This window comes from Typopeltis vanoorti, chromosome 25 (assembly GCF_054136105.1).
Source record: "Typopeltis vanoorti isolate ZY-2024b chromosome 25, IOZ_Tvanoo_1.0, whole genome shotgun sequence".
Taxonomy (NCBI): domain Eukaryota; kingdom Metazoa; phylum Arthropoda; class Arachnida; order Uropygi; family Thelyphonidae; genus Typopeltis; species Typopeltis vanoorti.
In genome coordinates, this window is record NC_143573.1 from 56,254,264 (window position 1) to 56,280,062 (window position 25,799).

Genomic DNA, 25,799 nt, shown 5'->3' on the forward strand with positions numbered 1-25,799 from the left:
TCATCTCCCTTCCCAGAACGCCTATCTTTCCTAAGAAAACGTGGAGGATGAATTCCTGTCGGTTCTAGAATCGATAAGGAGATGCAGGATTTCAAGAGAACACTCTTGTCCGCTCCATAACGCATGCTCAGTTTCAGTTCACTCTCTACCTTTGTCAGGGAGAGAGAGAGAGAGAGCGTCTTGCAAAGCTGCCGCGATAGACTGGACTATGTGCCCGTTCGTACTGCTTTAGATAGGTCTGCAGCTGTGATGCGGCAAGTGTGCGCATGTGTGGCACAAAGAGCTGCTACTGATCTTCGGTTCGTTTCCGACGGACGATCTGGAAGCTCTGGCAACTACCCACAACTGCTAAACAGACGCTAAGGTTTCTTGTAAGTCTGCCTACCAAGGATTGGAAACATTACTTGCTTTCTAACTTAAAAGCGCCTGGGGCGTTTAAAGTGGATGGTAGAAGTTTCAGCATAAACCCAAGGGGTAAGAACTGTTATGGTATTTAATGATTACCTTTCTTCATTTGATATTTTACTTGTTTAAAATACGGACTCAAAAGATTGCATGAGTTGACAAATCATTTATTTAGGATAATAGGAGCTACTTAAATACTGTTTTGTTGTTTGAGGTTAAACATGGAGTCTCATATACTTCGATCATTAAATTGTGGATCGCTGTCGGTGTTTACCCATTGGTCCGTATTTGTGTGTTGCTCAGTATCTTCTGCATATATTACTAGAGGAGATACTCCGGGGAATAAAAGGGATAGTGGTTCTTCATCTTCCCGTTTCTATGGAAACTACATTTCCCCTTCCTGTTTCAGCATCATTGTTTTCGGATACTTGAAGAAGTTCAGAAGAAATATGGCGACAACACCTAGAAGAGAACATGATATTTTTGAATTCCATTTCTTTAGTCAGAAACATGGAGGAGATAAACCGTAATGTTTAGGATGGAGATCGAAGAACTTCAGCCATTACGAGATGAAACTAAGTCTGCCTTCAATATGTTACTTATATGCTGAATGTGAAGTGATTTTAATTATTTCAATACGAACTGTGATTATATTTATGAAAACAAAATATGAAAGAATCTAAAGGCGCGCGAAACACACGCACATATATATCCGAGCGTGTTTCTTATTTGTGCAATCTGTCATTTTGTAGTGCAATAACAAATTCAGTATCTTGCATAAATGAGAACATTTATGCAAATGAATATTTTCAGAGACTGATTAGTGATGTAGCTCTCTCTTGGTGGAAGGATTCCAACTTGTTGGCTCGACTGGGTAGCGTGCCCACTCGCCGACTAAAAGGCTGTGGGTTGAAATCCCGATGTGAGCATGGATGCTTGTGAATGTCTTTAAGTGGAAGATGAATTTTCTCGCCCGGTGATAAAGTGGCTTGAAAAAAAGTTCCATGTTTGGTCACTAAAATGGCGTTACCTGATTATGTAAAAGTACTAATATGCTAGGGGTTTACAATCTTTCATGGAAGGGAGTCGCACAAAAAACGGTAACAGTAATGATGGCAATAAAATAGAAAACAAAATGTGTGCTGAAACTATTTTTATAGTTGAGAAATCGAGCATTAGGTTTTCGGTTTATTTTATTTAAATAAAGTGATAATTGACTTTCCTTAAAGTTGTCTTATAGTTCGCTATGTGGTGTAGTTATGCAAAAAAATATGAAAGTAATTAGAATTCTTCGAAAGAACGAGAAGAAAATGATAGAAACTATTAAAAACGGTGCGATTTGTTTTGTTTTTTTTTGATTCCAAACACTAAAATTGTTCAATAGCAGTAAAATAATGGGAGATCCAGAAATAAGAAATTGCATTTAGATTTTGAATGCATGTTAACTTTTTAGGAAGGGAGATTGAACAAAGAGGAAGGCTATTTCGTAAGTGCATAGCGGTTAGGTGCCGCACTTGGATTAGCATATTTCAAGGAACTTAGAGGAATTTAATGATGCCAATCCCAATGAAAAGCAACTATGGAAATGTGTGTGTAAAAACACGTGAAACGGGATAGTAAATATCTATTTAATAAAGTAGAGGGAATCGTGAGACAAATTATTAACTGCTGTCTTATGCACTGAGTGGAGAATTTTTTTGTGGCTCTAAGGGAACCCATTCAGATGTAGGAACGGAATTTTCTCAATAGCAGGAAGGAAGCTTGCAGTCTCTACAGAATTAACTGTAGAGACTGCATGATAACTGTTGTAACTTCAGGAGCGACCTAGAGAACCTACTTTCTTGGGTGTTGAGGAGAGAAGTCTTTAATTAACTTAACTGCGGAGTCAAGAATTTTAATGGACTCTTCGGAGATCCATTTCAGATGTGGAAAATTAGTGGGGTGGATTAAAATCATTACAGAGCTATAACGCCGCAAACGAAAGAGAGAACCTACTTTTTTTTTTTTTTTTGCATGCCGAGAAGGGGATACACATAATACGTTTATGCCATTAAAGGTCGAATAGCAATCTTGAGATTTGGATATTATCCCCTAAGTAGAAAAAAAAATTGACGAGAACTAACACACGATCGATTTTTTGTTTAATTAGAAAATTTTAACATGGTAACTTTTCACAGCTATTTCAACGTTTATTTAGTATGAAGAAAGAATAGATAATATGGCAACCTTACTCCATAATAAAGACATTTTCTTTATTTGAATAATAAACCCTTTGTTAAAAAACAGCGCATTGGATCTCTAGCTGGAAATAGTTCATACATAAAAGGAAGAGAATAGATGAAAGAGGAAGATCTTTCGATAGTCGAGAACCGGTTGCAAACTGTGAGGATAAAGATTCATCTATCATACCTTTGCCGGCGCGTGTTCTCCAGCCTACCTGTCAGAATTACTCATTGCGACATGGACGTTCGTAAAAAGTTGTATAGTGCCAGACCTACCCTACTTATTAGAAGCGCCTGGAGTGGATCGAAAATGTTCTGCCCACAGATTAGATTATCTAAAATTAGCCCACCACGGTATTAATTTCTTATAGGTTTACAAACTTTAATGAGTTAAATTCTCGAGGTTTTTTTCTTGTATAACCAGAAAAAAATTTGACAACTGAATTGGGAGGAAGAAAATCGAGACCATACGGACGCCCTCTTTATGTTAAACCGGATAAGATTCTTTAGAAATATCAAAAGCAACCACTTCAATTTCTTAAAAAGTTTTCATAAAATTTGCTGGTAATTCAAAAGTGGATTACAATAAGATGCCTTACATTCTGTTGCGATTAGATTTCCTGACGTGATCACTTATCACGTCGGTCCTTTGGGGATCAGGAAAAGTTTGCAATACGCTATTCACCATAATTGAAAAACATCACCAGCTGGTACTATTACGTGGTGGTACCAGGAAATTCTTCATTGTTATGTTCCAGGTTTGGTCTGGAGGAAAGAGCTGCCAGATTATCTAACTTAGTCCACCCAACCAAAGGACTAATCTGCTATGGTTTATAATCTTTTTAATAATTGTACTAAAAAGTGACCAGAAAAAAAAAATTCAGTTTCGAGATGTTTTTTTTTTGGGGGGGGGGGGAACATCTTGAGCAATAGTAGAGACACTTCAGATGCTTTTCGACCAGGATGTTTTTTGTTCCAAAATAGCTAATAGCACTTAGAAGAAGGATCGCACAAAAGTTCCAAATAACTTCTGACAAAAGAGATCAGAAAGAACAATTATCATTTAAGATTGAAAGTGTTTTGCTTTTTACTTTTTCATATGTGTTGGACTTGTTGATTTTTTCACAGTTATTTCGAAGTTTATTCCGTATGAAGAACGAATAGATAATCTGGCAACCTTAATCCAGAAACGGAAGCTGGAAGTTTCGATATAATTCAGTTACGGAATGTGCAGTATTTTTGGACAGTCTTTGCACCTTTCTCTAGAATTGACGTTTAATTAAATAGTGAGAATTTAGAAGTAGGTTGGAGAATAAAGATTTCTATATCCGCAAGGACTGTTTCGATTATGCCTTTGATGAAAATGGTTGGATTTGGAAACGAAGAATAAAAATTAAAATTGTCATCCCGATTGACGATCTCACGATACCAGAGACACGCTGGCAAATAGTAGCCCGTGGGAGAAGAAATTAGCACTTGAACTGAAATTCAAGTTGCCTAAGGACATATGTAGCATACTTGAAAAGTGGATCATTAAAGGAACGGAGATCTAAATTGTTTGGAGAGTTGGGGTTGTCAATATTAATATGCTCCTTATTAGGAAAATTGACCTGGAGAAAGATAATTAAAATTATCCGAATGATTTGTGACATCAGGTGAGCGAAAAAGAGAGCAAATCAGTTTTATTAAATGAAATAGTGATTTAAATCCAAAGATAAAAAAAGGGGGGAGATTCTATACATACCGGCCACTGAATTAAAAACCTTGATGCATATGTACGTAAACGTCACTTATGCAGCGTAACACTTAGTTACGTGAATCACCGCGTGTTCTAAGCAAGTATTAAGAATGCTGCTATCAGTAATCGTCAATAGTGTTGATCACAATGGGAGAAACAAAAGATCTTTGTCGAACTTCGAAAGGACTTATTGTTCGGGTCTGTCTAGCTGGAGCAACGATTTTGAAAACAGCGGAGCTGACTGGTTTCTCAAAAGATGAGATATCCCGGGTGTTTAATCAGTGGAAAAATAATCCACGTAGCTTGTCTAAGAGACGTGGTCCTAAGACAGTCTGTCAGGAACGACATTACCGTCGTCTGAGAAGACCTGCACAGACAAACAGCACTTTCTGTGTGTGCAGCAATTAACCGAAGCATTTAATGAAGGCTATACTTTGCTCACCTAACTATGTGCAGGGAATTGAAGTGGATCGGTATTGGAAGTCGCTTGTGTATATGGAAACCTGATTTCTGCGAAGAACCGGAAAGTTCGTCTACAGAGGTGTCAGGAACCTCGTGACTGAATACTGGAAGACTAGAAAAAAGTCATGTGAACCGACGAGTCACGGTACACCTTGTTCTGTACGGACGGTAGGCAGAGAATTTGGCAGGAGTCTTATGTAGCAATGAACTCATCTTGCCTTGTAAACACAACACAAGATTCTGGAGGTGGTGTAATAGTGTGAGGGCATGTTCTGTTGGTATGGAATGGATCCCCTGATATTGCTAAAAGTTCTGCCAAAGAATATCTGAACATTGTTTCTGATCAAGTCCAACCAGCAATGTTGACTTCTTATCAGCAGATGACAATTATTTCATGGATGACAATGCTACTTTGCATTGCGCAAGAATTGTTCAGCAGTGATTCAGCGAGCATGACGGCGACTTCCATCTTTCTTGGCCACCAAAAATCCCGGATCTGAACCCCATTAAAATGCATGGGGTATGTTAGATAAACAGATCTAGGAGCAAATTCATTTTTCGTCAAATCTGAGCCAGTTAAAGGACTGTCTGGTGAATGCCTAGTATGTTGTAGATCTAGATACAATCCAACACCTTGTGGACTCTATGCCAAACCGCCTATATGCTCGAATTCGGGATAAAAGAAGTTCAACACGGTATTAAATAAATTTTTAATTCAGTGGCCGGTATGTATAGGATTGGACATTTTCTGAGATTGGTGGTATAATGGAGATGGTGAACAACAGCAAATCAATACCATATACAGTTCTGACGTTAATCTGGAAGGTTTAGAAGATTTATGTTTATCACATTCAAATCTGTTCGTACCTCTGTTATGCGTTTAAAGTGCTGTTATACCCAATTCCACAAACGTCCAGTCCTAGAATATTTTTTTCTTTTTTTATCTTGGGCTAAAAATCACTCTATTTTATCAAATTCATTTGTAGTTGTTGTCACTCTCCTGATGTCCTTAATCATTCTGATATTTTCTGTTATCTTTCAACAATCTAAATAAAGTTGAAATTGGGATTACATAGACAATGTAGTGATCAATTCTTTAATCCCAATCACGTACAAAAAAAATCCAATTTTCAATAAATCATGATACTCATAATATTATACACATAGCAATACTCGAGGTGAGATAAATAGATGTTACGAGAATATTCGCTAGTTTATGTTAAGTCTTCAACAATTTTGCGTTATCATTGGATTGTAGTCAGTACAATATATGGTTTCTATTCTATGACTATTATAAAGCTATAATATTTCCTGTATCCTCAAAATAAGCCTATCGCAGCTCTACATACTTAAATTACATGGTGAAAATATAAGGAGAAATAAAGCTTTCATGAAATCGACTCTTGAAATGATCTCTAGTAAGCAAAGCAATGGACTTTTCTTTGAATGGTATAGAGACACTACATTTTGATTCCTAAATTAGTTTACTCCTCCTGGGTAAACCACATCCATTAAACTACATTCTTCGGTGTAGTTTAATTTGTCGATATTGGTCAGGAGATATACTGAGGATACTATTTGATCCAGCAAGGTTTAAGTGAAAGTATAGCTTTGGTTACAGCTGATCGACCGGATTTCACTGAAGTTCAGAATATCATTTCAAGGTAGCTGTAACATCCTCAGTTTGAGTTTTAGACTCCTCTTTAGTTGTACCACAAGATGTCTATCCTTCCTTGAAAATAATCTTTTATAGTTCCATTTCCAGACCTAAACTTGGATGTGTAAGAACGAACGTAAGTATATATTAAGACCACTGAGGATATTTTCCAATTCCAAATTCAAATAGTTTGTCTATTGAGTTATTACATATATAATGTGATGCATTCTAGAAGAAAATTCATTTCAGTTTATGATGGTGGATGATTTCCTGTAACAAAATTCCTGCCTCTGCTGAATCGGCTGTAACAAAATAGTGCCGTTTTTAATTCTATTAAGAATTATACTTAAGTAAAAAAAATAAAGTAATTAATTTTTATTCAGTGTTTTAATAAATAAAATGTAATCAAAGATAACTATATGATTTATAACATATAGTTATAAATCTATATAGAATCTATAATGTTATAAATCTACTATATGATTTATAACATTAATTAACTATTATTATATTATATGATTCAGAATAGACTGTTAAAAGCAAAGATGAAAGTAAAATACAAGCTGCAAAAATGAGAATTTTAAGAACAATTAAAGGATGCACAAAACTGGACTATATAAAAAATGAAGACATAATTTCTTTCCATCCTAAATAAATGCTCTTTCCATTTCTATCTCTGTGTAAATATTTACGACATAAATGAAATATATCAAGGAATATAAAAAGAAATGGAAAGAGCATTTATTTAGGATGGAAAGATACCGGCTACCAAAATAAGTGGATAAATATAGACAAAATGGAAGTACTAGCTGTAAGATAGAAAGACCAGTGAAGCCAGAAGAGGAAAGTGCCTAATCATTGAGGAGGAGAAGAATCGTAAATTATAAGGAAAACTATTAAGCACAAAAAAAATCTAATTTTTAAACTAAGTACAAATCACGTAACTCTAAAATAAGCAACTTTTTTTTTGCAAACTATAAGCAAAAATTTCATTTTAAATGCTTTTAGCGAAAAAAATGCAGTTTTAAAACAAAAGTGCATAGAAAGTAATAATCTGAAGGTGAAATCTCTCTCTCTCTCTCTCTCTCTCTCTCTCAACACCTTTAATTCTATAGCTATTCTGAAGAATCAACAGTTTTTAACAAAAAAAAAAAACAGTTATTTCAAAAATCTGCTTCCAAGTGTTTATTTTACTTTAATATCAGATTAAATGGAGGATAAAATTCACTCCACTCTTGAAAAATAGCCGGAGAGTTAATATTGAATTTCCTTATCTGTAGGATGCTGCAATTTTAATTTCAAAGAAATGCATATGTAAAAAGTTCTTAAGAAGGGAAAGAATTGATGAACAGAAAGGGAGAAACGAAAGTCGGTATGCTGAACTATGAATGAATTAAATAAGAATAGCTTTGTGAATATCCCAACAAGTTTAAAATAAAGTGGGAGAGTTCTAAATGCGAATTCTGAAGAATCGGTAGAAAGCGCATGTCAGAAACTGAATATCTATCGGCTTAAGTTTTCATTTTCTTATTTTAATATTAAAAAATGTGCATTTCGATTGCAAAGTAATTTTACACGATTTGAATTAAAATGTAGTTTTTTGATATAAAAAAAATGCAGCAAAAAAATATGAAACCACGGCTGAAATAGTATTTTTTAATTATATAATTCATTAAACTATATTAACGTCTAAAAAATTTAGGTTTTGAATTCTTAGCACACGGATTCAGGAAGGTACCACGTGACGTCTGATAAATGTTTGCACAAGCTCTGTCCTAATTGCACCATTTTCCTTTGAAGCTGGAACGTTTGAATGTGGAGTGTGTTGTCTGGCTTTGGCTTGAATCAATCAGGAAACTATTTTTTCTGCTCCAATAAGATCTAGATTAGCCGATTAATGAAACTCGAGGATGTATGAAGAGTATGAATGTATTGCCTTGAAGTTTACATTCTGACTACCAGTTTCTCACAAAAACTAAAAGGAATTAATACTTTATGACGATAGCACATCTGTATTTCTCCGTTAAGCAGACCTCCCCCCCCCCCGAAATATTTGAAAGCGAAAGCAAAGGCTGATCTTCTCTTACTATTAGTTCTTTGGTATGTAGTACTTGGAAAAATATTCCGAAGGATTGTCTTTTGGCCTCGTTGTCAGTCCTTTTTAGTCAATACAACACATAAAATTATAAGACGTTCAAGTCTTGTTTCTTTCTTCATTAGGTAGGTAGAAATACAAACTTTATCCAATTGTTTATGTTATAAGTTAATTACAGTTTCTAATCGATAGGAACTGTTATTTTCAAGAAAGATTTCTGAAAAGCTTCATCATGGCGAATTAATCTGTTTAAAATTACAAAATTATCATTCGATTTCTAAAAGTGGTTTTGATCCGGATATCTTGGATAAGATAGCCTATATTGAACTCGAGATTGCAAATGATATTTTATAAGAGTTGTATTTATATTACTCTTTGTTTAATTAAAAAAATTAGTCACATAAATTCATTCATCTGTTATTTGCATTGGATACCTTTTTAAGGTTTATGGATTTCGATTATCTCAATCGACTATTACATTAATTAACTTAAAATGAAGTGAAAGAAAACCCATAAAAATAGCAAATACCACAGTTTATTTATATACCTTTATTTATTAAATTTTTGCATTTTATTATACTGTATAACAATTTTTGTGTCGGGAAGCACATAACTATAAACGTATATAGTGGAAAGCCAATATTGCACTTCTTGATTAAAATGTCACTTTTCTAATTTAGTAAACATTTCAAGTTACTGTACTAACCAAAAAAAAAAAAAATCAATTAATATTTCTAAGGAGCTTTTCGAGTTTATTCGATCTCTTACAGAAATTACAAGTCTTTTATCTCACAAAATATGCAAGCGACCTGGGAACACGTTTGGTATACAGACATACTACTAGCTCGATAGTTTCGCTAGATTCTTTTTTATCGAACATATTTACCGATGTACGGAATATTTCACTGAAAACAAGGTAAGCATTCATAGAAACTGCTTTCAAAAATCGCGCAATAAAACATTAGAAAATTCATTTAAAACAAAAAAAAAAATTGTTAACCAGAAGTTCACTTAATTGAAATAGTGTCTGGTTGTACTTTGACCTTTCCACATGGAATATGTTTTTCTAGGGTCCCTCTGATCTCCTAAATTGTGGAGATGCTAGGAATTATGGTTCATGTTAGAAAAAAAGATCTCCAAGAAAAGGTTCTTCCCTTCTGATTTACGCCGTGCAGCCTTGCGAAACAATCTGACGGAACAGTGTGGTTAATCCTTATTTCACAGTGTCGTATGTCTGTATATTGCGTACGTTCTTCTGGCCTATTTGCCTGTTTCGAGGGACGAAAAAGATTATCCTTTATTAATGGGCTTTTTCATTACAGTGTGCATAACATGCAAACCAAGCAGGGAATACGGACAATTAACAGACACAACATACCGGAATGTAATTCTAAACAGTCCCTGTTCTTTACTAACATCTGTTGATTGAAGTTGTTGGCAGTATGAATCTTAATCATTTCATTTCATGGCAATCCTACCACAGAAGTCTGAAACACACTAGCGTTCTTACAGATTACCGTCTGCGGTATACTAAGAATGGCTGGGAATGAATTGATTGCTTACTCGATGCCGCTACTGCATTCAGTACGAGAGTAATCACACAGAGGAATAAAACTCATCTGCCACTATTTTTAAGGACGCTCATAATAAACTTTCAAGGCTAGAAAATGTTACCCTTTCAAGGATAGAAAGAGTGTTATCCCATTTACACCACTTATGTACACTTATGAATATAATGTATCTTATCTATACCTGCAAGATGTGAAAATAGAAACCTTTAGGATTTTCTATTCGCACACCGTAAATGATAACCGCATCGTTTTCTAGAAAAACGATATTGTTATCATTTATGTAACTGATACTGGTCGTTGACTATGCTATTGTAGACAACTGATTCTCTCTCAAATCTTTCCGATTTATTTCAATCAATTTTTATGAATATTCACAAAGGAGAATATTCATATTCGTAAACGGATCAAGAGTGACCATAAATAGAAATTAATGTTCATTCTTTGGTGGTAACATCTCGCTATTGAGAAATATTAAGTCGTTGGCAATCGCCAAGAGTGAAAGTTACCTCACCATCTTATTTCAAGGACAATTAAAAAGGCTCTTAATGTTCAAAATTCCATTGGTCACATTTTGTCAAACTTTCACGATACTAATATTTTAAGTCTGGAGAGTATTGGAACTTAATAAATATAATCGTAAAACAAACGCCTGCATGAAGCATTGGAATTAGGAAGGAAGAATGAAGTTTAAATTCGAACGATAATATTAAATTGTGCATATCAACTTAAAAATTTCTATTCATTGCGTGTATATTTTGAGAATCACACACACACACACACACAGTTTTGAATGTCATACCATTCTTCTTGTTTGAAAAAAAAATTGCAAATATGGATCATATACGAGTCGTAAATAGTCCCTATTTATGCAGTATTAATATTTTTAGAATCGTCTAATATTTTCATGCCATGAATACATTCAAATCACCAAAATGGCTAAATGTCTACAAAAATGTAGCCGGTTATATCCAGAAATAATAGTACTTCTCTCTCGCATCTGTATCCATATTAATTCTTTCATCCTCTAACGCACAAAAGTTTTCAATATTTTTTTTAAGATGATGCCAGGAATTCATTATTAATGATAACTGGTACACTGGAGTTACCCTTGGGCATCAGTGATTCTAATCGATCCCTCAGAATAACAATTTCATCCAGTGAATATAATTTCTAACTAATTTTATAGTCATTTAAATTATATCTTATTAACCTGAATGCGCCTGCAATGTTACAATTAACGTATATTTCTTAATTTTTTTTATCCTTTATTGCGTTTTGTATAGCTCAAGGCTCTCTCTCTATATATAACCTTGTTAGAGATTTAATATAGCGTGTCTTCAGGCCATTTATAATGTTGTTTCAGAAGCTGTCGACGACTTTGTTCTTTCAATACATTTTAGTGTGTGAATGTTAAAAGGCTGCAAACACAACAACTTTTATTAAGTACTTAATCAAGAAGGATAAAATATCGATACATCATAACCAATCAAGGCAATATGTTCGCATTAAGAAGCTGAAGTTTATTGACAAAATAAAGAATATGCTGAATTTGCGAGATATTAGGTGCGAGTTTCCTCAATATCTGTACTATTCGAAAAAATGCCACTGAATGGGGAAGCATATTTTGTTTTTCATCTTTTTTGTATTCCACCGATCTTCGTTTTGAACTATTTTTGAATTTCCTTCTGGGGCTAGGCAGACATTTGACTGACACAAATAACCGAAGATATTCCGGTTATTTGTGTCAGTCAAAGCAGCTTGTATACCATTACAGACCAGTGAATTCATTCGAAGCGAAAATATCGTTATTTTAACCTTCACTAAATAGTAACACTTAATACATAGTCTTTTTGCAATCTTTTAGGATTCTCATGCATTCCACCGTAAACACAGGGGTACTTAACTTTTGAGATGCTACTGAAAGTAGAACCTATTATTATGTGACCCCTACAGGTTGTCCATAGACCCATCGAGGGAGTGTGTGTCAACAGCATTGAACGATTGAACCCTTCCAACTACTAACCGCGCTCAAGCTTGCTTAACTTTTTGCGTGAGCCATTAGTAGCAGAGGCTCTACCAATCGACCAACCTTTGTTGGCCCAAAGTAGAACCTATCTACGACAATGTTACGCTACAGAGTAATTATTGATTTGTGAGTAGCAATACGGTCCTAAAGTATCTACTCAGGACACCTTCCTTGATGCAGTACAGGATGAAGATATCTTGAACTTATTAAGTAGATGGATCACTTATTATTTTGTATCGGAGCGCTAAGCATAGAAATCATTTACAATATTAATATTTTTTCAATTGAATTTTCATCTGTGAAAAAAAAAAGTTTTTAAACAACTTAAAAATTTTAAGTACATCCTAAGTACGCATTATGGTTTTTGTTGCATTAAAGTATTTTAAATAATCTCTTAATATATCACTGATTTCAAATATTTATATACGCAGCATATTTAGGAATTAAAAAATGACCTACCTCAGTACGTATTTCGTTCATTTTCAAACATTAATCAGACATCTGAAAAAATAAGACTTCAAGTATCTGTTCAAAATATATATATATATATTTTTTTTTTTTTTTGCTGTACTTCACTTTCTTACATTGTTTATGATTCAATTTTTATTCGTATATATTCGCATTAAAACTGATTTATAGACAAACAGACGAACGTACGAAAATCGCAGCAGAAGCATTAAGAAGACGCTTTTGCGCCCCCTATTGTTAAGCTTCATCGGCAAATGGCATAAAAAATATTGCAGCTTAATTAAAAATTCTCAACAGGAAGTAAGAAAATCGTCAAAATAAAAAAAAAGTTTCCGCTGCATCCCATTTCCCAGTATAAAAAAGAACTTAGTTTTGCATAAACAAAAACAAAGTTCAAATAAACCCTAATTTATTTTAAGAATAAAACTTCAACAGATAGATGTAATATGCTGTGTGTGCGTGTGGTGTGAGATAGAGATTAACAAGGAGAAATATGTAATTGGTTGTTGCTATAATCCAAGGGGAATAAGGGAGAATGAAGATAGCATGTATTGGCAAATTAGCACGATGAGTGAAGGTCAAGTAATTATTATGGGGGATTTTAACTTTGGGGACATAGATTGGGGGAAGGAATGGTCACAAGGAACAAAGGAAATGGAGTTTATACAGTTGTTAAGAGATAATTACCTGAGACAGCATGTGATGGAAGGGACAAGAGATTCTAGAGTGTTAGATCTGGTCATAACATCGGAGAACATATCAATAAGTAATTTAGTTACAATGTCTCCACTTGGGGAAAGCGATCATGTGGTCTTGACCTGGGAGATTGAAAGACGTACTGAATATTCTATTAAGAATGGATATATGTGGAATTACAAGGCTGGTGATTATGGCAAGCTGAGAAGTCAGCTTTCAGCTGTATTATGGCATGAGAAATTCAAGGGGAGAGATGTTGATGGTGCGTGGGAGATTCTCAAGGAGTATTTGAAGAAAGCTGTATCAGACTGTATTCCCAGAGTCAGAAGGAGAAATCAAGTAGGAGTAAAATGGATGAATAATACTATTAAACAGGAGTTGCAGATAAAGAAAAGGTTGTGGAGGACGTATAAAGAAAAAGATGATGAGCGTTCCAATGAGCAATATAAGGTACAGGCAAAGAGAGTAACCTGTATGGTAAGGAAAGCCAAAGCTAATTATGAGACGAAGCTAGCTGATGAATCAAAAAGAAACCCTAAAGAGTTCTTTCGCTATGTGGCTAGTAAAAGGAAGAATATCCATGGAAAGATTACTTTAAAAAGTGTTGATGGTAGGGAAATTAGTGATCATTTCGCAAAAGTGTACCATCTTCGTAGTGATAGTGCAGTGTCAGATGTGTCATTGACTGATGAGAGTATAGAGATAGATGAAATTAAGGTGCTTAATATATTAAAGAACCTTAATGTTAACACTGCCATTGGGTTAGATGGCATATCGGCCCATGTGTTACGAGAATGTGCAAGAGAATTAGCAACTCCTCTAACCAGAATGTTTAATTTAAGCCTCAATTCTGGTAAAGTGCCAATAGAGTAGAAAGAGGGGGAAATAGTTCCATTGCACAAGGGAGGCTCTAAGACTGCGGTTGCAAATTATAGACCAATCAATATATCTGGAGTGGTGGTTAAGATTTTGGAAAAATTGGTTAAAATTAGAATTCAGGACTGGGTGGACAGCAATATGATACTTTATAAGAGGCAACATGGTTTTGTGAAGGGTTGATCTTGCCTAAGTAATTTGCTTACTTTCTATAATAAAGTAACAGTAGATTTGGATAAAGGAAATCCTTACTCAGTGATACTGCTTGACTTTGCAAAGGCTTTTGACAGGATTCCACATGGAACGCTGTTACATAAATTAGAGCAAATTGGTTTGGATCCGAAGATGGTGATTTGGATTAAAGGATGGCTGGTGGACAGATATCAAAGAGTGGTTTACGGAGGAGTTGAGTCCAGGAAAAGGCAAGTGACTAGTGGTGTACCTCAGGGCTCAGTTCTTGGTCCTCTGTTGTTTAATTTGTACATCAGTGATAGTGGAAATACCTTGAATAGAAATATCCACTTGTTTGCTGATGATGCAAAATTGGGAAGAGCGATAATCAATTCAAACGATGTGGATATTTTACAGGATGACTTAAATAGACTGACGGTATGGACTGGACTGCGTTAAATGGCTGTCAGTTCAACGTGGCTAAGTGTAAGGTGATGCAATTCGGGAGGATGACATCGCATGCTGTTTACTATATTAACGGAACTGAACTGCAGGAAGTTGATGAGACAAGAGACTTGGGAGTTATTGTGGACAGAGAACTTAAGTTTAAAGGGCATATTGCAAAGATTGCCAAAACATCACATCAAATTACATGGTTGTTGAGGAACACACTAACAAGCAGGGATAGGGAAGTTATTGTTCCACTCTATAAGGCATTAATAAGACAGCATTTGGACTATTGTGCACAGATCTGGTCGCCAGGATTTCTTGGTGGTGCGGAAGTGGTGGAGAGGATTCAGAGGCGGGTTACAAAGATTGTTGCAGGTCTGTGGGATGTTCCTTATGAGAATAGATTGATGATCTGTGGACTCCAAAAACTAGCTGATAGACGTAGGAGAGGAGATATGATAGAGGTATTTAAATTGTTAAAGGGATTTTACAGGATTGATACTGATAATATTCTTAAGACCAGTGCAGGATGTGAGAGAACGAGGGGCCATCCCTGGAGATTGTGTAAGAGTGTGGTTAACAAGGGTGTTAGGACTAGATTTTTTACTTGGAGGGTTGGAGGGTGAATGGGTGGAATGCTTTTCCAGAGGTGGTGGTGAATGCTTCAACTGTGAATGAATTTAAGGAGAGGTATGACAGGTATTATGTAAATAATGGTTAGTGTGTCAATGTGTCTTTTGACTCCATGAAAACACCGTTAAAATAATAATAATAATAATAATAAAAGAAAATGTGTTGAATGATTTGCAATTCTAATTTATTGCATAGAAAATAATTATTACCAAATATGAATTAGCACAATCTAAATCTACGTACTTTGTAGATTATTGATGTAGATTATTTATGACCGTTCTTAAACGGTTGGGCATATTGTTTACTAGCTGTTCATAGTTTTTTTTTAATCAACAAATGGCCATATGGCGTGCAGACTAGAAACAAGTTCATTTTTGACTCTTATGGCAACTTCTTGCTGTTTCTTTATAATTGTTTCTTCATGTGCCAGAGAGTTAACAACAGCTTTTGCATATCTTTTCAACATGAGTCTCTCAACGGGTCAAGATCCAAAAGAGTAGAAAGAGGGTAAAATTGTTTCAATTTATAAGGGAGGCGATAAGAGTAAGGCCTTGAATTATAGACCAGTCTGTGTGTCTGCAGTTGTGGTTAAGACATTAGATAAGTTAGTTAGGAGTAAGATTCAGAATTGGATTGACAACAGAAAAATACTCTTTGGCGGTCAGCATGGATTTACTAAATGAAGATCGTGCTTTAACAATCTGCTTACTTTTTATAATAAAGTGACAGATGTGTTGGATAAGGGTGTTGCATATACAGTGGTGTATTTAGATTTTGCAAAGGCGTTTGATAAATTGCCACATGCAAGCTGGTAATTAAATTGGAATGAATGGGGCTGAACAGTAGATTAGTTCGCTGGATTGGAGACTGGCTGTCTGATAGGTATCAGTGAGTTGTCTATGGAGGAGTGATTACATAACTCTTCCGATGCCGGTAACATTAAAGTGCTCAACAATTTCTTGGTACATTCTGGAATCGACTCTTTCGTACACAAAGCACAGCCTACCTGGATCCTCTGCGGTCACACAAGCCCATACCATGAGAGCGGTTGCAAATTTCACCAAACTTTTCGTGCATTCTTTATCCAATGCTTTTTCCTTAAGACGCCAAACACGTAACCCTTGATGACATGGGACACACAAAACATACTTTCATTGCTAAAAAGTACCTTTTTCCAGTTCTGTTGATCCCACAACCGTCTTTGCTTACACCATCTCATTCTAGCTGCCTTTTGCTTGGAAGTCATAAGCGGCTTCGTATTAGGCGCACGTGATTTAAAACCCAAAACACATTCACACTAATTCTTTCCATCTGTGAAAATACCTTGCAATTCGGAAGCGGTTTTTCTTCACAATATTCTTCTCATCTCTTGATATAGTTATCACTTTCGACCGCTATTGCAGCGATTATTTTGAAAACTCCGGTTATTAGAATACTGTCTCAATACTCTACTCACGCTTGCTGGAGAACATTTCAATTCCTTAGCTATAAATTGTTGATTTGGGCCTTCTTTGTGTAGACACGCCATACGAAACCTCTTAGCTTCCGATATGTCACTCGTTCGATCCATATTTAGCAAATGATTAACTGAAATCCACGCACAAACGATTCCTCACGGACGAGTTTTTCTTCAGTCCCACAGCTACTGAAATATATGCTCTCCTCAACGCCAATCTGAAAAACTTGGAATATTCCAATATTTTGAACCACATTAAAAATTATTCTAATTTTGTGAATGTTTTCAAATAAGTTTACTTATAATTTATATTACATTTTTATGTGTTTACATGGTTATATAATCTACAACGTACGTAGATTTAGATGATGCTAATTCATATTTGGTAAAATTTGGTAAATATGAATTTTTAAATTCATATTCAAAAAAAATCGTTGTTGGGATATTTGAAACTTGATCGGTGGGCGTTGAAAATTTCATCTCTCTCTCTCTCTCTCTCTCTAATCATAGTTAATTGACTGTCCATGTTAATATTTACATAAAGCTAATTTTGGATTAGAAATGATAAAGAAAAACTGCGTTTTTCAGTCTTTCAAGCCTTTTTTTCTTCCACTTCATTTTATGACACCGCAATAACTTTGGAAATTTACAGCTTTTTTGCAATGTTCAGATGTATAGCTTGGGAATAGTGTGTATCTTAGGAAGCAGCCTGTCCAGTATGAAATATCTCAACTAGGATCTTCTAAAAGTGCAATAATCAGTGTTCTCCACAGCTGACCTGCATCAGAATGAAGTGCACTGATCAAAGCTAAGTCGCTTACAGTGATAGAAATAAAGATTCCATGGTAGCATAATGGCGTTTGGATTTACCCATTTATGATAGGTCCAGGAGCTGTTTGTTTCTTGAATTTCAGGAGCCTTTGTGATGAGAGTTTCGAAGGGGAAAAAAAAGCTATAAGTGATATAGGAAGTTCCCGTATTTGAACTCCGAACTGTTTTTGGTATGCAATCAGCGAAGCCATAAACTGTTTTCTCTCTTATGTACAGAATGTTAGTTCTTCCTCCTGGTCGTGTGTATTATCAACATTCCGACATTGCAGAAAAGTATGGCTTCGTTCTGTCCCTGACCTAAGTTATCGATCGTGCCGCGAGATACGACACTGCCTAAGTTATCGATTGGATACACGATACTCTTATGCGGGAATGAAGGGCCTCAACAGTTGACAGTGTTATGGCATTGCAGGCTTAACTGTTGCAAAGAAAAATACTTTGTTGATTCGGTCGTGACAGACGATAATAACGGTAGGTATAACCAGGACTTTCTAAAGAAATTTAAGCATTTGATGGATCATCAAATGCCCTGCTGTTAAATGAAACGTAGGACAATGTTTACCTTATCGGCTGGTTGTTGAAAGGGACAATAAATTAATTGTCTTTGGTTAAATAGCCTATAACAATTCAGAAAACAGCGGCAGCGTTTATGAAGTAACATAAATTTTAATATAATATACTCAACTTTCAATGATGCCATTATATGTATTGCTGCCATATTTTCTATTCTCTTGTAGCTTTTCTCCATACTTTCTGGATAAGCCAGATAACCTGTCCATATCCCCTTGTTAAAAAAAAAAAAAAAAAAAAAAAAAAACTATCGTAATTTCATGCTTTCTAGTTGCATTCTTTATAATTTGTGCTTATTAAAATCTTATGGAATCTCTGGTCTAATAGTAGATTTTAAGAACGGTTGCTAAAGTAATATTGTAGCGAAGCGTGCACAAGGTCTATGCTGTGACTACTTGTCAAGTTTGGCGTTCCGGAGAATTGCCTAACAGTCTTTGCAAAACTTCTTAGTTCGTTTTAATAGACAAGCAATAATTCTTTTCTACATTTTTCTCGTCACACCTTCGATGACTGCTTGTACTTTTTGTCCCCCTGTGTAGCATTAACTACGTCACATCACATACGTTTTTAATTACAAACTGTAGAAGGTGTTACTAAACTGGTTAGAGCATGATTTATAGTCATTGGTTCGATGTTATCACCAATCAGTATACTCAGGGGAGGCTCCTGCATAAGCATTGCGGAACTGCAGCACCCCCAATTTTTCTCGATATATAAATATTATTAATTTATTTATATTTGCTTCTAATATTTAATTTTATCATCAACAATCGTATGCAATTCTCATATTTTGTATAAAAATAAATAAAAATCCATCTTGTAGCACTTAGGAGGGCGAAGGACGCTAGCAGCACTGTGTTTTCCACAGTGTCATAATGCTACGCACGCAAGCATATGCACGTCATAGTGAGATGTAGCTATTAGCGTAATGCGGCACTGTCCGTCGCGCAGTTCCGTTGTTGTTTATATGCAGTTTGCTCCAGTAGTAGAGTGTTCGTAGGGCTTATCGTGTTTACTCCGTCTCTTTAAATATTTGGACATTACAATTAAAGACATAACATTTGTTATAGCAATTTTTAAGTAATTTTTAATTATACTAAGCTATATAATTTTATCGATAATAAACAATATTTTTTCATATAAACTATTACACTTTTTTATAATGTTAGTCAAGTGGCTTTTAATTTATCGTCCTACATGTTTTGCCGATTTTTCTATCGGCATCTTCAGGGAATACTAATTAGTAAGCTATATGAAGGTAACAGACTAGATTATAACTGATGGTGCTAATTCATACAAAAATTGGTATTGTGCGAGACAATGCGCGTGTCTCGGGAACGTGATTTATTTGTAATGACACATAATGTAATTGGCGTGAAAGTTCATTTCCTTGATGTTTAATGATCTGATTAAAGCTTTCCAAATTTCTGGTAGGGTTAGACCTTGATTCTTGTTTAGGTTTGCAGTTGTACGAGCGACTGTAGCTGCTTCCTTGAAGGTTCTTGAATGGTAGGTATCTTCTATATAGGGCATAAGGCTCTTATCCCACTCAGTGAGATGGTTAGTAAAGGCAAAGTGGCAAGAAAGGCCTGAAATGTCTTGTCTGTTGTTTCTGACATACCCTATGTGTTCTTTCTTTCTCATTTCGAAGCTTCTAGAGGTCTGACCTATATAACTAATACCACATGAGCAAGGTATATTATATACTCCAGAGTTTATCCTCTAGATCTTCCATGAATAAGTCAGCAGAAGGAGGAGAGAGGGGGTTACCCATGGCTAATCCGGTGAGTTGTTTGTAGACAGTTTTTTGCCAAATGAAATAGAAGTTAAACAGTGATTGAACAAAGTAGTGATGTTTCTTGGGAACAAGTTGTCTAAGATGTTGATGACTTCAACAACTGGAATGTTTGTAAACAGAGATGTAATGTCTAGGCTTGCTAGTATATCATCTTCATAGATAGGGATGTTTTTTTTATATAGAAGATAACTACCATTCAAGAACCTTCAAGGAAGCAGCTACAGTCGCCCGCACAACTGGAAACCTAAACAAGAATCAAGGTCTAACCCTACCAGAAATTTGGAAAGCTTTAATCAGATCATTAAACATTAAAGGAAATTAACTTTCATGCCAATTACATCATGTGTCATAACAAATAAATCACGTTCCCGAGACACGCGCATTGTCTCGCACAATACCAATTTTTGTATGAATTAGCACCATCAGTTATAACCTAGTCTGTTACCTTCATATAACTTACTAATTTGTATTCCCTGAAGATGTCTATAGAAAAATCGGTGAAACATGTAGGACGATAGGACGATTTTTTTTAATACGAGTCTTGCACTTGGTCAAGTTCCTAAAGAGTGCAAGGAGGGCAAGATTGTGCCACTTCATGAAGGAGATGATCGAACTCAAGCATCAAACTATAGGCCTATCTCTGTGTCAGGTGTTGTGGTTAAGTTGTTGGAGAAGCTTGTGAGAACTATGATCCAGAGTTGGGTTGACAACAATGGTATAATCTTTGATGGACAGCATGGATTTGCTAAAGGGAGGTCATGTTTTAGTAATCTTATTCCAATAAAGTGACTGCTTCCTTGGACAGAGGAGAAGGATACACAGCAATATACTTGGATTTCGCAAAGGCTTTTGATAGAGTACCTCATGATAAGTTGACAGTCAAACTAGAGCAGATGGGGTTGGATATTAGATTAGTGCATTGGATTGGAGATTGGCTATCTGATAGGCTATCTGATATGGGGTGCGATATCTAGGAAAAGGAAAGTCACTAGTGGAGTGCCTCAGGGGTCTGTTTTAGGGCCATTACTATTTAACTTGTATATTAATGATATTGGCGAAGATTTGAGATATTCAGTTGTTTGCAGATGATGCAAAGTTGGGAAGAACCATAAAGAGTAGTGAAGATGTTGTGGCCTTACAAGAAGACTTAAATAAATTGAGTGATTGGGCAAGCAAATGGGGATGTGAGTTCAATGTTGCAAAATGTAAGGTTTTAAAATTTGGAAAACAAAGATGGGATGCAGAATTTATGTTTGGTGAGAATATATTGTTGGAGATAGAGGAAATAAGAGATCTGGGGGTGATAGTGGATAAGGATCTGAAATTTAGGGGACACATCGCCAAAATTGTGAAGACAACACAAAGACTTCTGGGAATGATGCGGAGGACACTGACGTGTAGAGGTTGGGAGATTCTTGTTCCATTGTATAAAGCTTTGATTAGGCCACACATAGACTATTGTGCCCAGATTTGGTCACCGGGTTTTCAGAAGGATGAAGAGATGTTGGAAAGGGTCTAAAGGCGACTGACTAAGGTAGTTTCTGACCTCTGGAATGTTGAGTATGAGGAAAGATTGGGAAGATGTATTTTGCAGAGTCTGGTGGAGAGAAGGAAGAGGGGAGATATGATAGAGACCTACAAATTGGTAAGGGGATGTTATAAGATCAATGATGGAGAAGTTCTACAGAGAATAGTGGGAGATCAGGGGAGAACCAGAGGTCATCCCTGGAAACTGTATAAAGAGGGTGTGAGTAGGGGAGTGAGAGGCAGGTTTTTTTCGTGCAGAGTTGTGAGTGATTGGAATGCCTTGCCTGAGAGTGTGGTGTCTGCAAAGAGTTTGAGTGTGTTTATGACACGGTATGATGAGATGTGTGTGTGTGATAAAAGGACCTCCGAGATGAGTCTTTGACTCCCTGAGGTCTAGGGAAATAATAATAATAATAATAAATTAAATGCCACTTGACTAACATTATAAAAAAGTGTAATAGCTTATATACATAATAGTCAAGAAAGAATACCACACAATGAACCGGATCGACGAGATCACCAAACGAAAGGTACGCAATCTTGAAGGTTTAAAATGCAAAAAGGCTAGGTATTTAAATCATCTGACTTTTTTAAAAAGATGTAGAGACAATAGCGTGATCCCAAAGTTTCTTCGTCTCAAACAATATTTTAAAACTAAAAAAGCAAACATGATCTACCACCGTTTGCACTTCTCAGAGAAAGAATTTGCCATACGAGAATCTTGCTTAGCAAAATAGACTCATAGTGCTATAACTTATTCACAGATATCTCTAATAATCTTGACGTAGAGACATGGCAACTATTAGATAATATGATTAACAACAGTTATACCAAAACCTTTAACCACAGCAAAAAGACACAAATTGATAAATTCAAATTGCTGTATGATAATCATATTAACTACAAACCTTCTCTACCAAATAACCAAGTGATAATTAACCTATCTAAACACGTTTTAACAAAACCTGAGATCTCAATTCTCAAAAAAAAAGGATTCAATTTTGCCTTAAAAACCTACTGCCATTCCTAAAATAGAGTTCATCTGCAACTTAGAAAAAGCCATCTCATTGCTTCCACACCCAATAGCTAATGACTTACGATTAACAAGCAGCATAATCCTTTCAGCTCCATCAAGATATCCTAACACCAACTCTAACCAAATGGAAAGAAGAACGCTTCTCAAATTAAAGAATAACAAAGACATCATAATACTTAAAGCCGCCAAAGGCAATAATACAGTTATATTAAGTACTAAATATTATGAAGAAAAAATTAAAAATCTATTATCTGTCTACGACGTTATCAGTACCGATCCTACCCTAAAAAACCATAACGACACTAATGAACTATTACGTGGAATGACTAACTGGCCTATAGAAGTGTAGAAAGTATTTTTAACTTGGGTATAATTATGTTAAAGATACCAAGCAATTTTAAACCTGGTTTTACTCCATTTTTTTCCCAAGTAAGCAAACAGACAAAATGTCAAGTTTGCGCCTGCAATTGATGCAAGACTAGCTGATCCCGCAGGTAGTGCAAGACCAAGGCAACTCGTGGTAAAGGTGGAGCAAGCTCTGATCACTAATACTAATATTAAGATTAGTGATCAGAGCTTGCTCCACCTTTACCACGAGTTGCCTTGGTCTTGCACTACCTGCGGGATCAGCTAGTCTTGCATCAATTGCAGGCGCAAACTTGACATTTTGTCTGTTTGCTTACTTGGGGAAAAAATGGAGTAAAACCAGGTTTAAAATTGCTTGGTATCTTTAACATGGCCTATAGAAGTAAACACGAAAGCTAAAATCAATGTATCCACTAACTCCAAGATTATATGGCGTTCCTAAAATCCACAAAGAAAGTATACTATTACGTCCAATAGTTGATGGAATCTATTCTCCTACTTACCAACTGTCCAAGTACCTTGCTAAGATTTTACAACAACACATTCACATCTCAGATACTTATATTGAAAACTCACAACATTTTATAGAAAAATTAAAAAACATCCCTATCTATGAAGATGATATACTAGCAAGCCTAGACATTACATCTCTGTTTACAAACATTCCAGTTGTTGAAGTCATCAACATCTTAGACAACTTGTTCCCAAGAAACATCACTACTTTGTTCAATCACTGTTTAACTTCTAACTATTTCCTTTGGCAAAAAACTGTCTACAAACAACTCACCGGATTAGCCATGGGTAGCCCCCTCTCTCCTCCTTCTGCTGACTTATTCATGGAAGATCTAGAGGATAAACTCCGGAGTATATTATACCTTGCTCATGTGGTATTAGTTATATAGGTCAGACCTCTAGAAGCTTCGAAACGAGAAAGAAAGAACACATAGGGTATGTCAGAAACAACAGACAAGACATTTCAGGCCTTTCTTGCCACTTTGCCTCTACTAACCATCTCACTGAGTGGGATAAGAGCCTTATGCCCTATATAGAAGATACCTACCATTCAAGAGCCTTCAAGGAAGCAGCTACAGTCGCTCGCACAACTGGAAACCTAAACAAGAATCAAGGTCTAACCATACCAGAAATTTGGAAAGCTTTAATCAGATCATTAAACATCAAGGAAATGAACTTTCACGCCAATTACATTATGTGTCATAACAAATAAATCACGTTCCCGAGACACGCGCATTGTCTCGCACAATACCAATTTTTGTATGAATTAGAACCATCATTTATAATCTAGTCTGCTACCTTCACATAGCTTACTAATTAGTATTCCCTGAAGATGCCGATAGAAAAATCGGCGAAACATGTAGGACGATAAATTAAAAGCCAATTGACTAACGTTATAAAAAAAGTGTAATAGTTTATATATATAATAGTCAAGAAAGAATACCACACAATATTTTTTCATGTTTAATTTTTTTTTAATTTTTACCATAATTTTGATATTTTATCCAAATACGTGTACGCTGTACTTACAGTGTGTATGTATATTTCGAAAGTTGCAGCACCCCCACGATTTCAAGCCACGAGCCGCCACTGCGTATACTACTATGCACATGTGCTATTTGAGGTCAAATCTGTTTTATATAATAGGCGCTGTGAATAGATCAGATTTTTTTACTGAATTTCTCATTATTCAAACTGTGTAAGGAAGCATTTCTATTGTTATTCTCCCCCCCCCCGCCAAAAAAAAATATTGTGATGTACACATATCGATCACTGAATTAGCGGCCTATGCAGATATAACTTATTCAGCATATATGAAAAATACTTTGTCATGTGCGTTACACATGTTCTAGGCAACTATTTACAATGCAGATGGTTAGTAATCGTCAATAGTGTTGATCACAATGGGGAAAAACAAAGGATCTTTCGGAGTTCGATAAAGAGCTTATTGTTTGGGTCCATCTGGCTGGAGCCACGATTTGAAAACAGTAGAGCTGACTGCTTTCTAAAACGGTAATATGTCCTACGTGTTTAATCAGTGGAAAAATAACCCACATTGCTTTTAACTGTGGTCCAAAGATGGAACGAGATCGCCGTCGTCTGAGAATACTTGTACGGACGAACATAACTTCTGTGCAGCAATTGACCGAAGCATTTAATGAAGGCTGTTCTCGACCCATTTCGCACCCTTTATGCGCAGGGAATTAAAGAGGATCAGTAAAATAAGTTTCTAATTCAGTATGTGTATGTTGAACGTTTGTCATGTGGGTGTGTCCTGCTTGCTGTGAATCGTTTACAATTACCAATTCCAATATTTTGTAAATTTTCTAAACATTTATATTTTCGTAAAATTAACTCATTAACGCCTTTTTCTTCCCAAAGAGAGAAACCGGAACTCTTAGCTACTTTGACTAAACCTTGACTTCTTAGCTACTAGGGTTCCTTCTTATCCGTCACAGTTAGTTGAGTTCATGGCTGTTGATGATTTTGATGATTCGGAATCAGAGTAAGGCAAAAAACTGGCTTCCTGTTTTCCTAAATTCTAAAACTAATATTATTGTGAAATAATGTAGCATTCATGTATACCCAGTTCAATAGTTGTTGTTTTTTTTTCGGTTAAAAAAAAACAGATTTTAAGAGCAAAATACCTTACTTCCTTGCGCAGGAAATCAGCTAACTTGGGAATAAGCTAGAAAAAAGGTCAGAAAGTTCATTCTTAGTGGGCAATTAAAG

General features: G+C 35.6%; 1 protein-coding gene across 1 annotated transcript in view; it reads left to right on the top strand.

Moving 5' to 3' along the window:
• The first annotated feature begins 356 nt into the window (after nucleotides 1–356).
• Nucleotides 357–25,799, top strand: part of LOC150092760 (CD151 antigen-like) — a 155,974-nt gene continuing 130,531 nt past the window's right edge. Inside the window, exon 1 of the mRNA XM_090414721.1 lies at nucleotides 357–474. The gene's annotated coding sequence lies outside the window, so the exon portion shown is untranslated. The remainder of the gene's footprint in view (nucleotides 475–25,799) is intronic.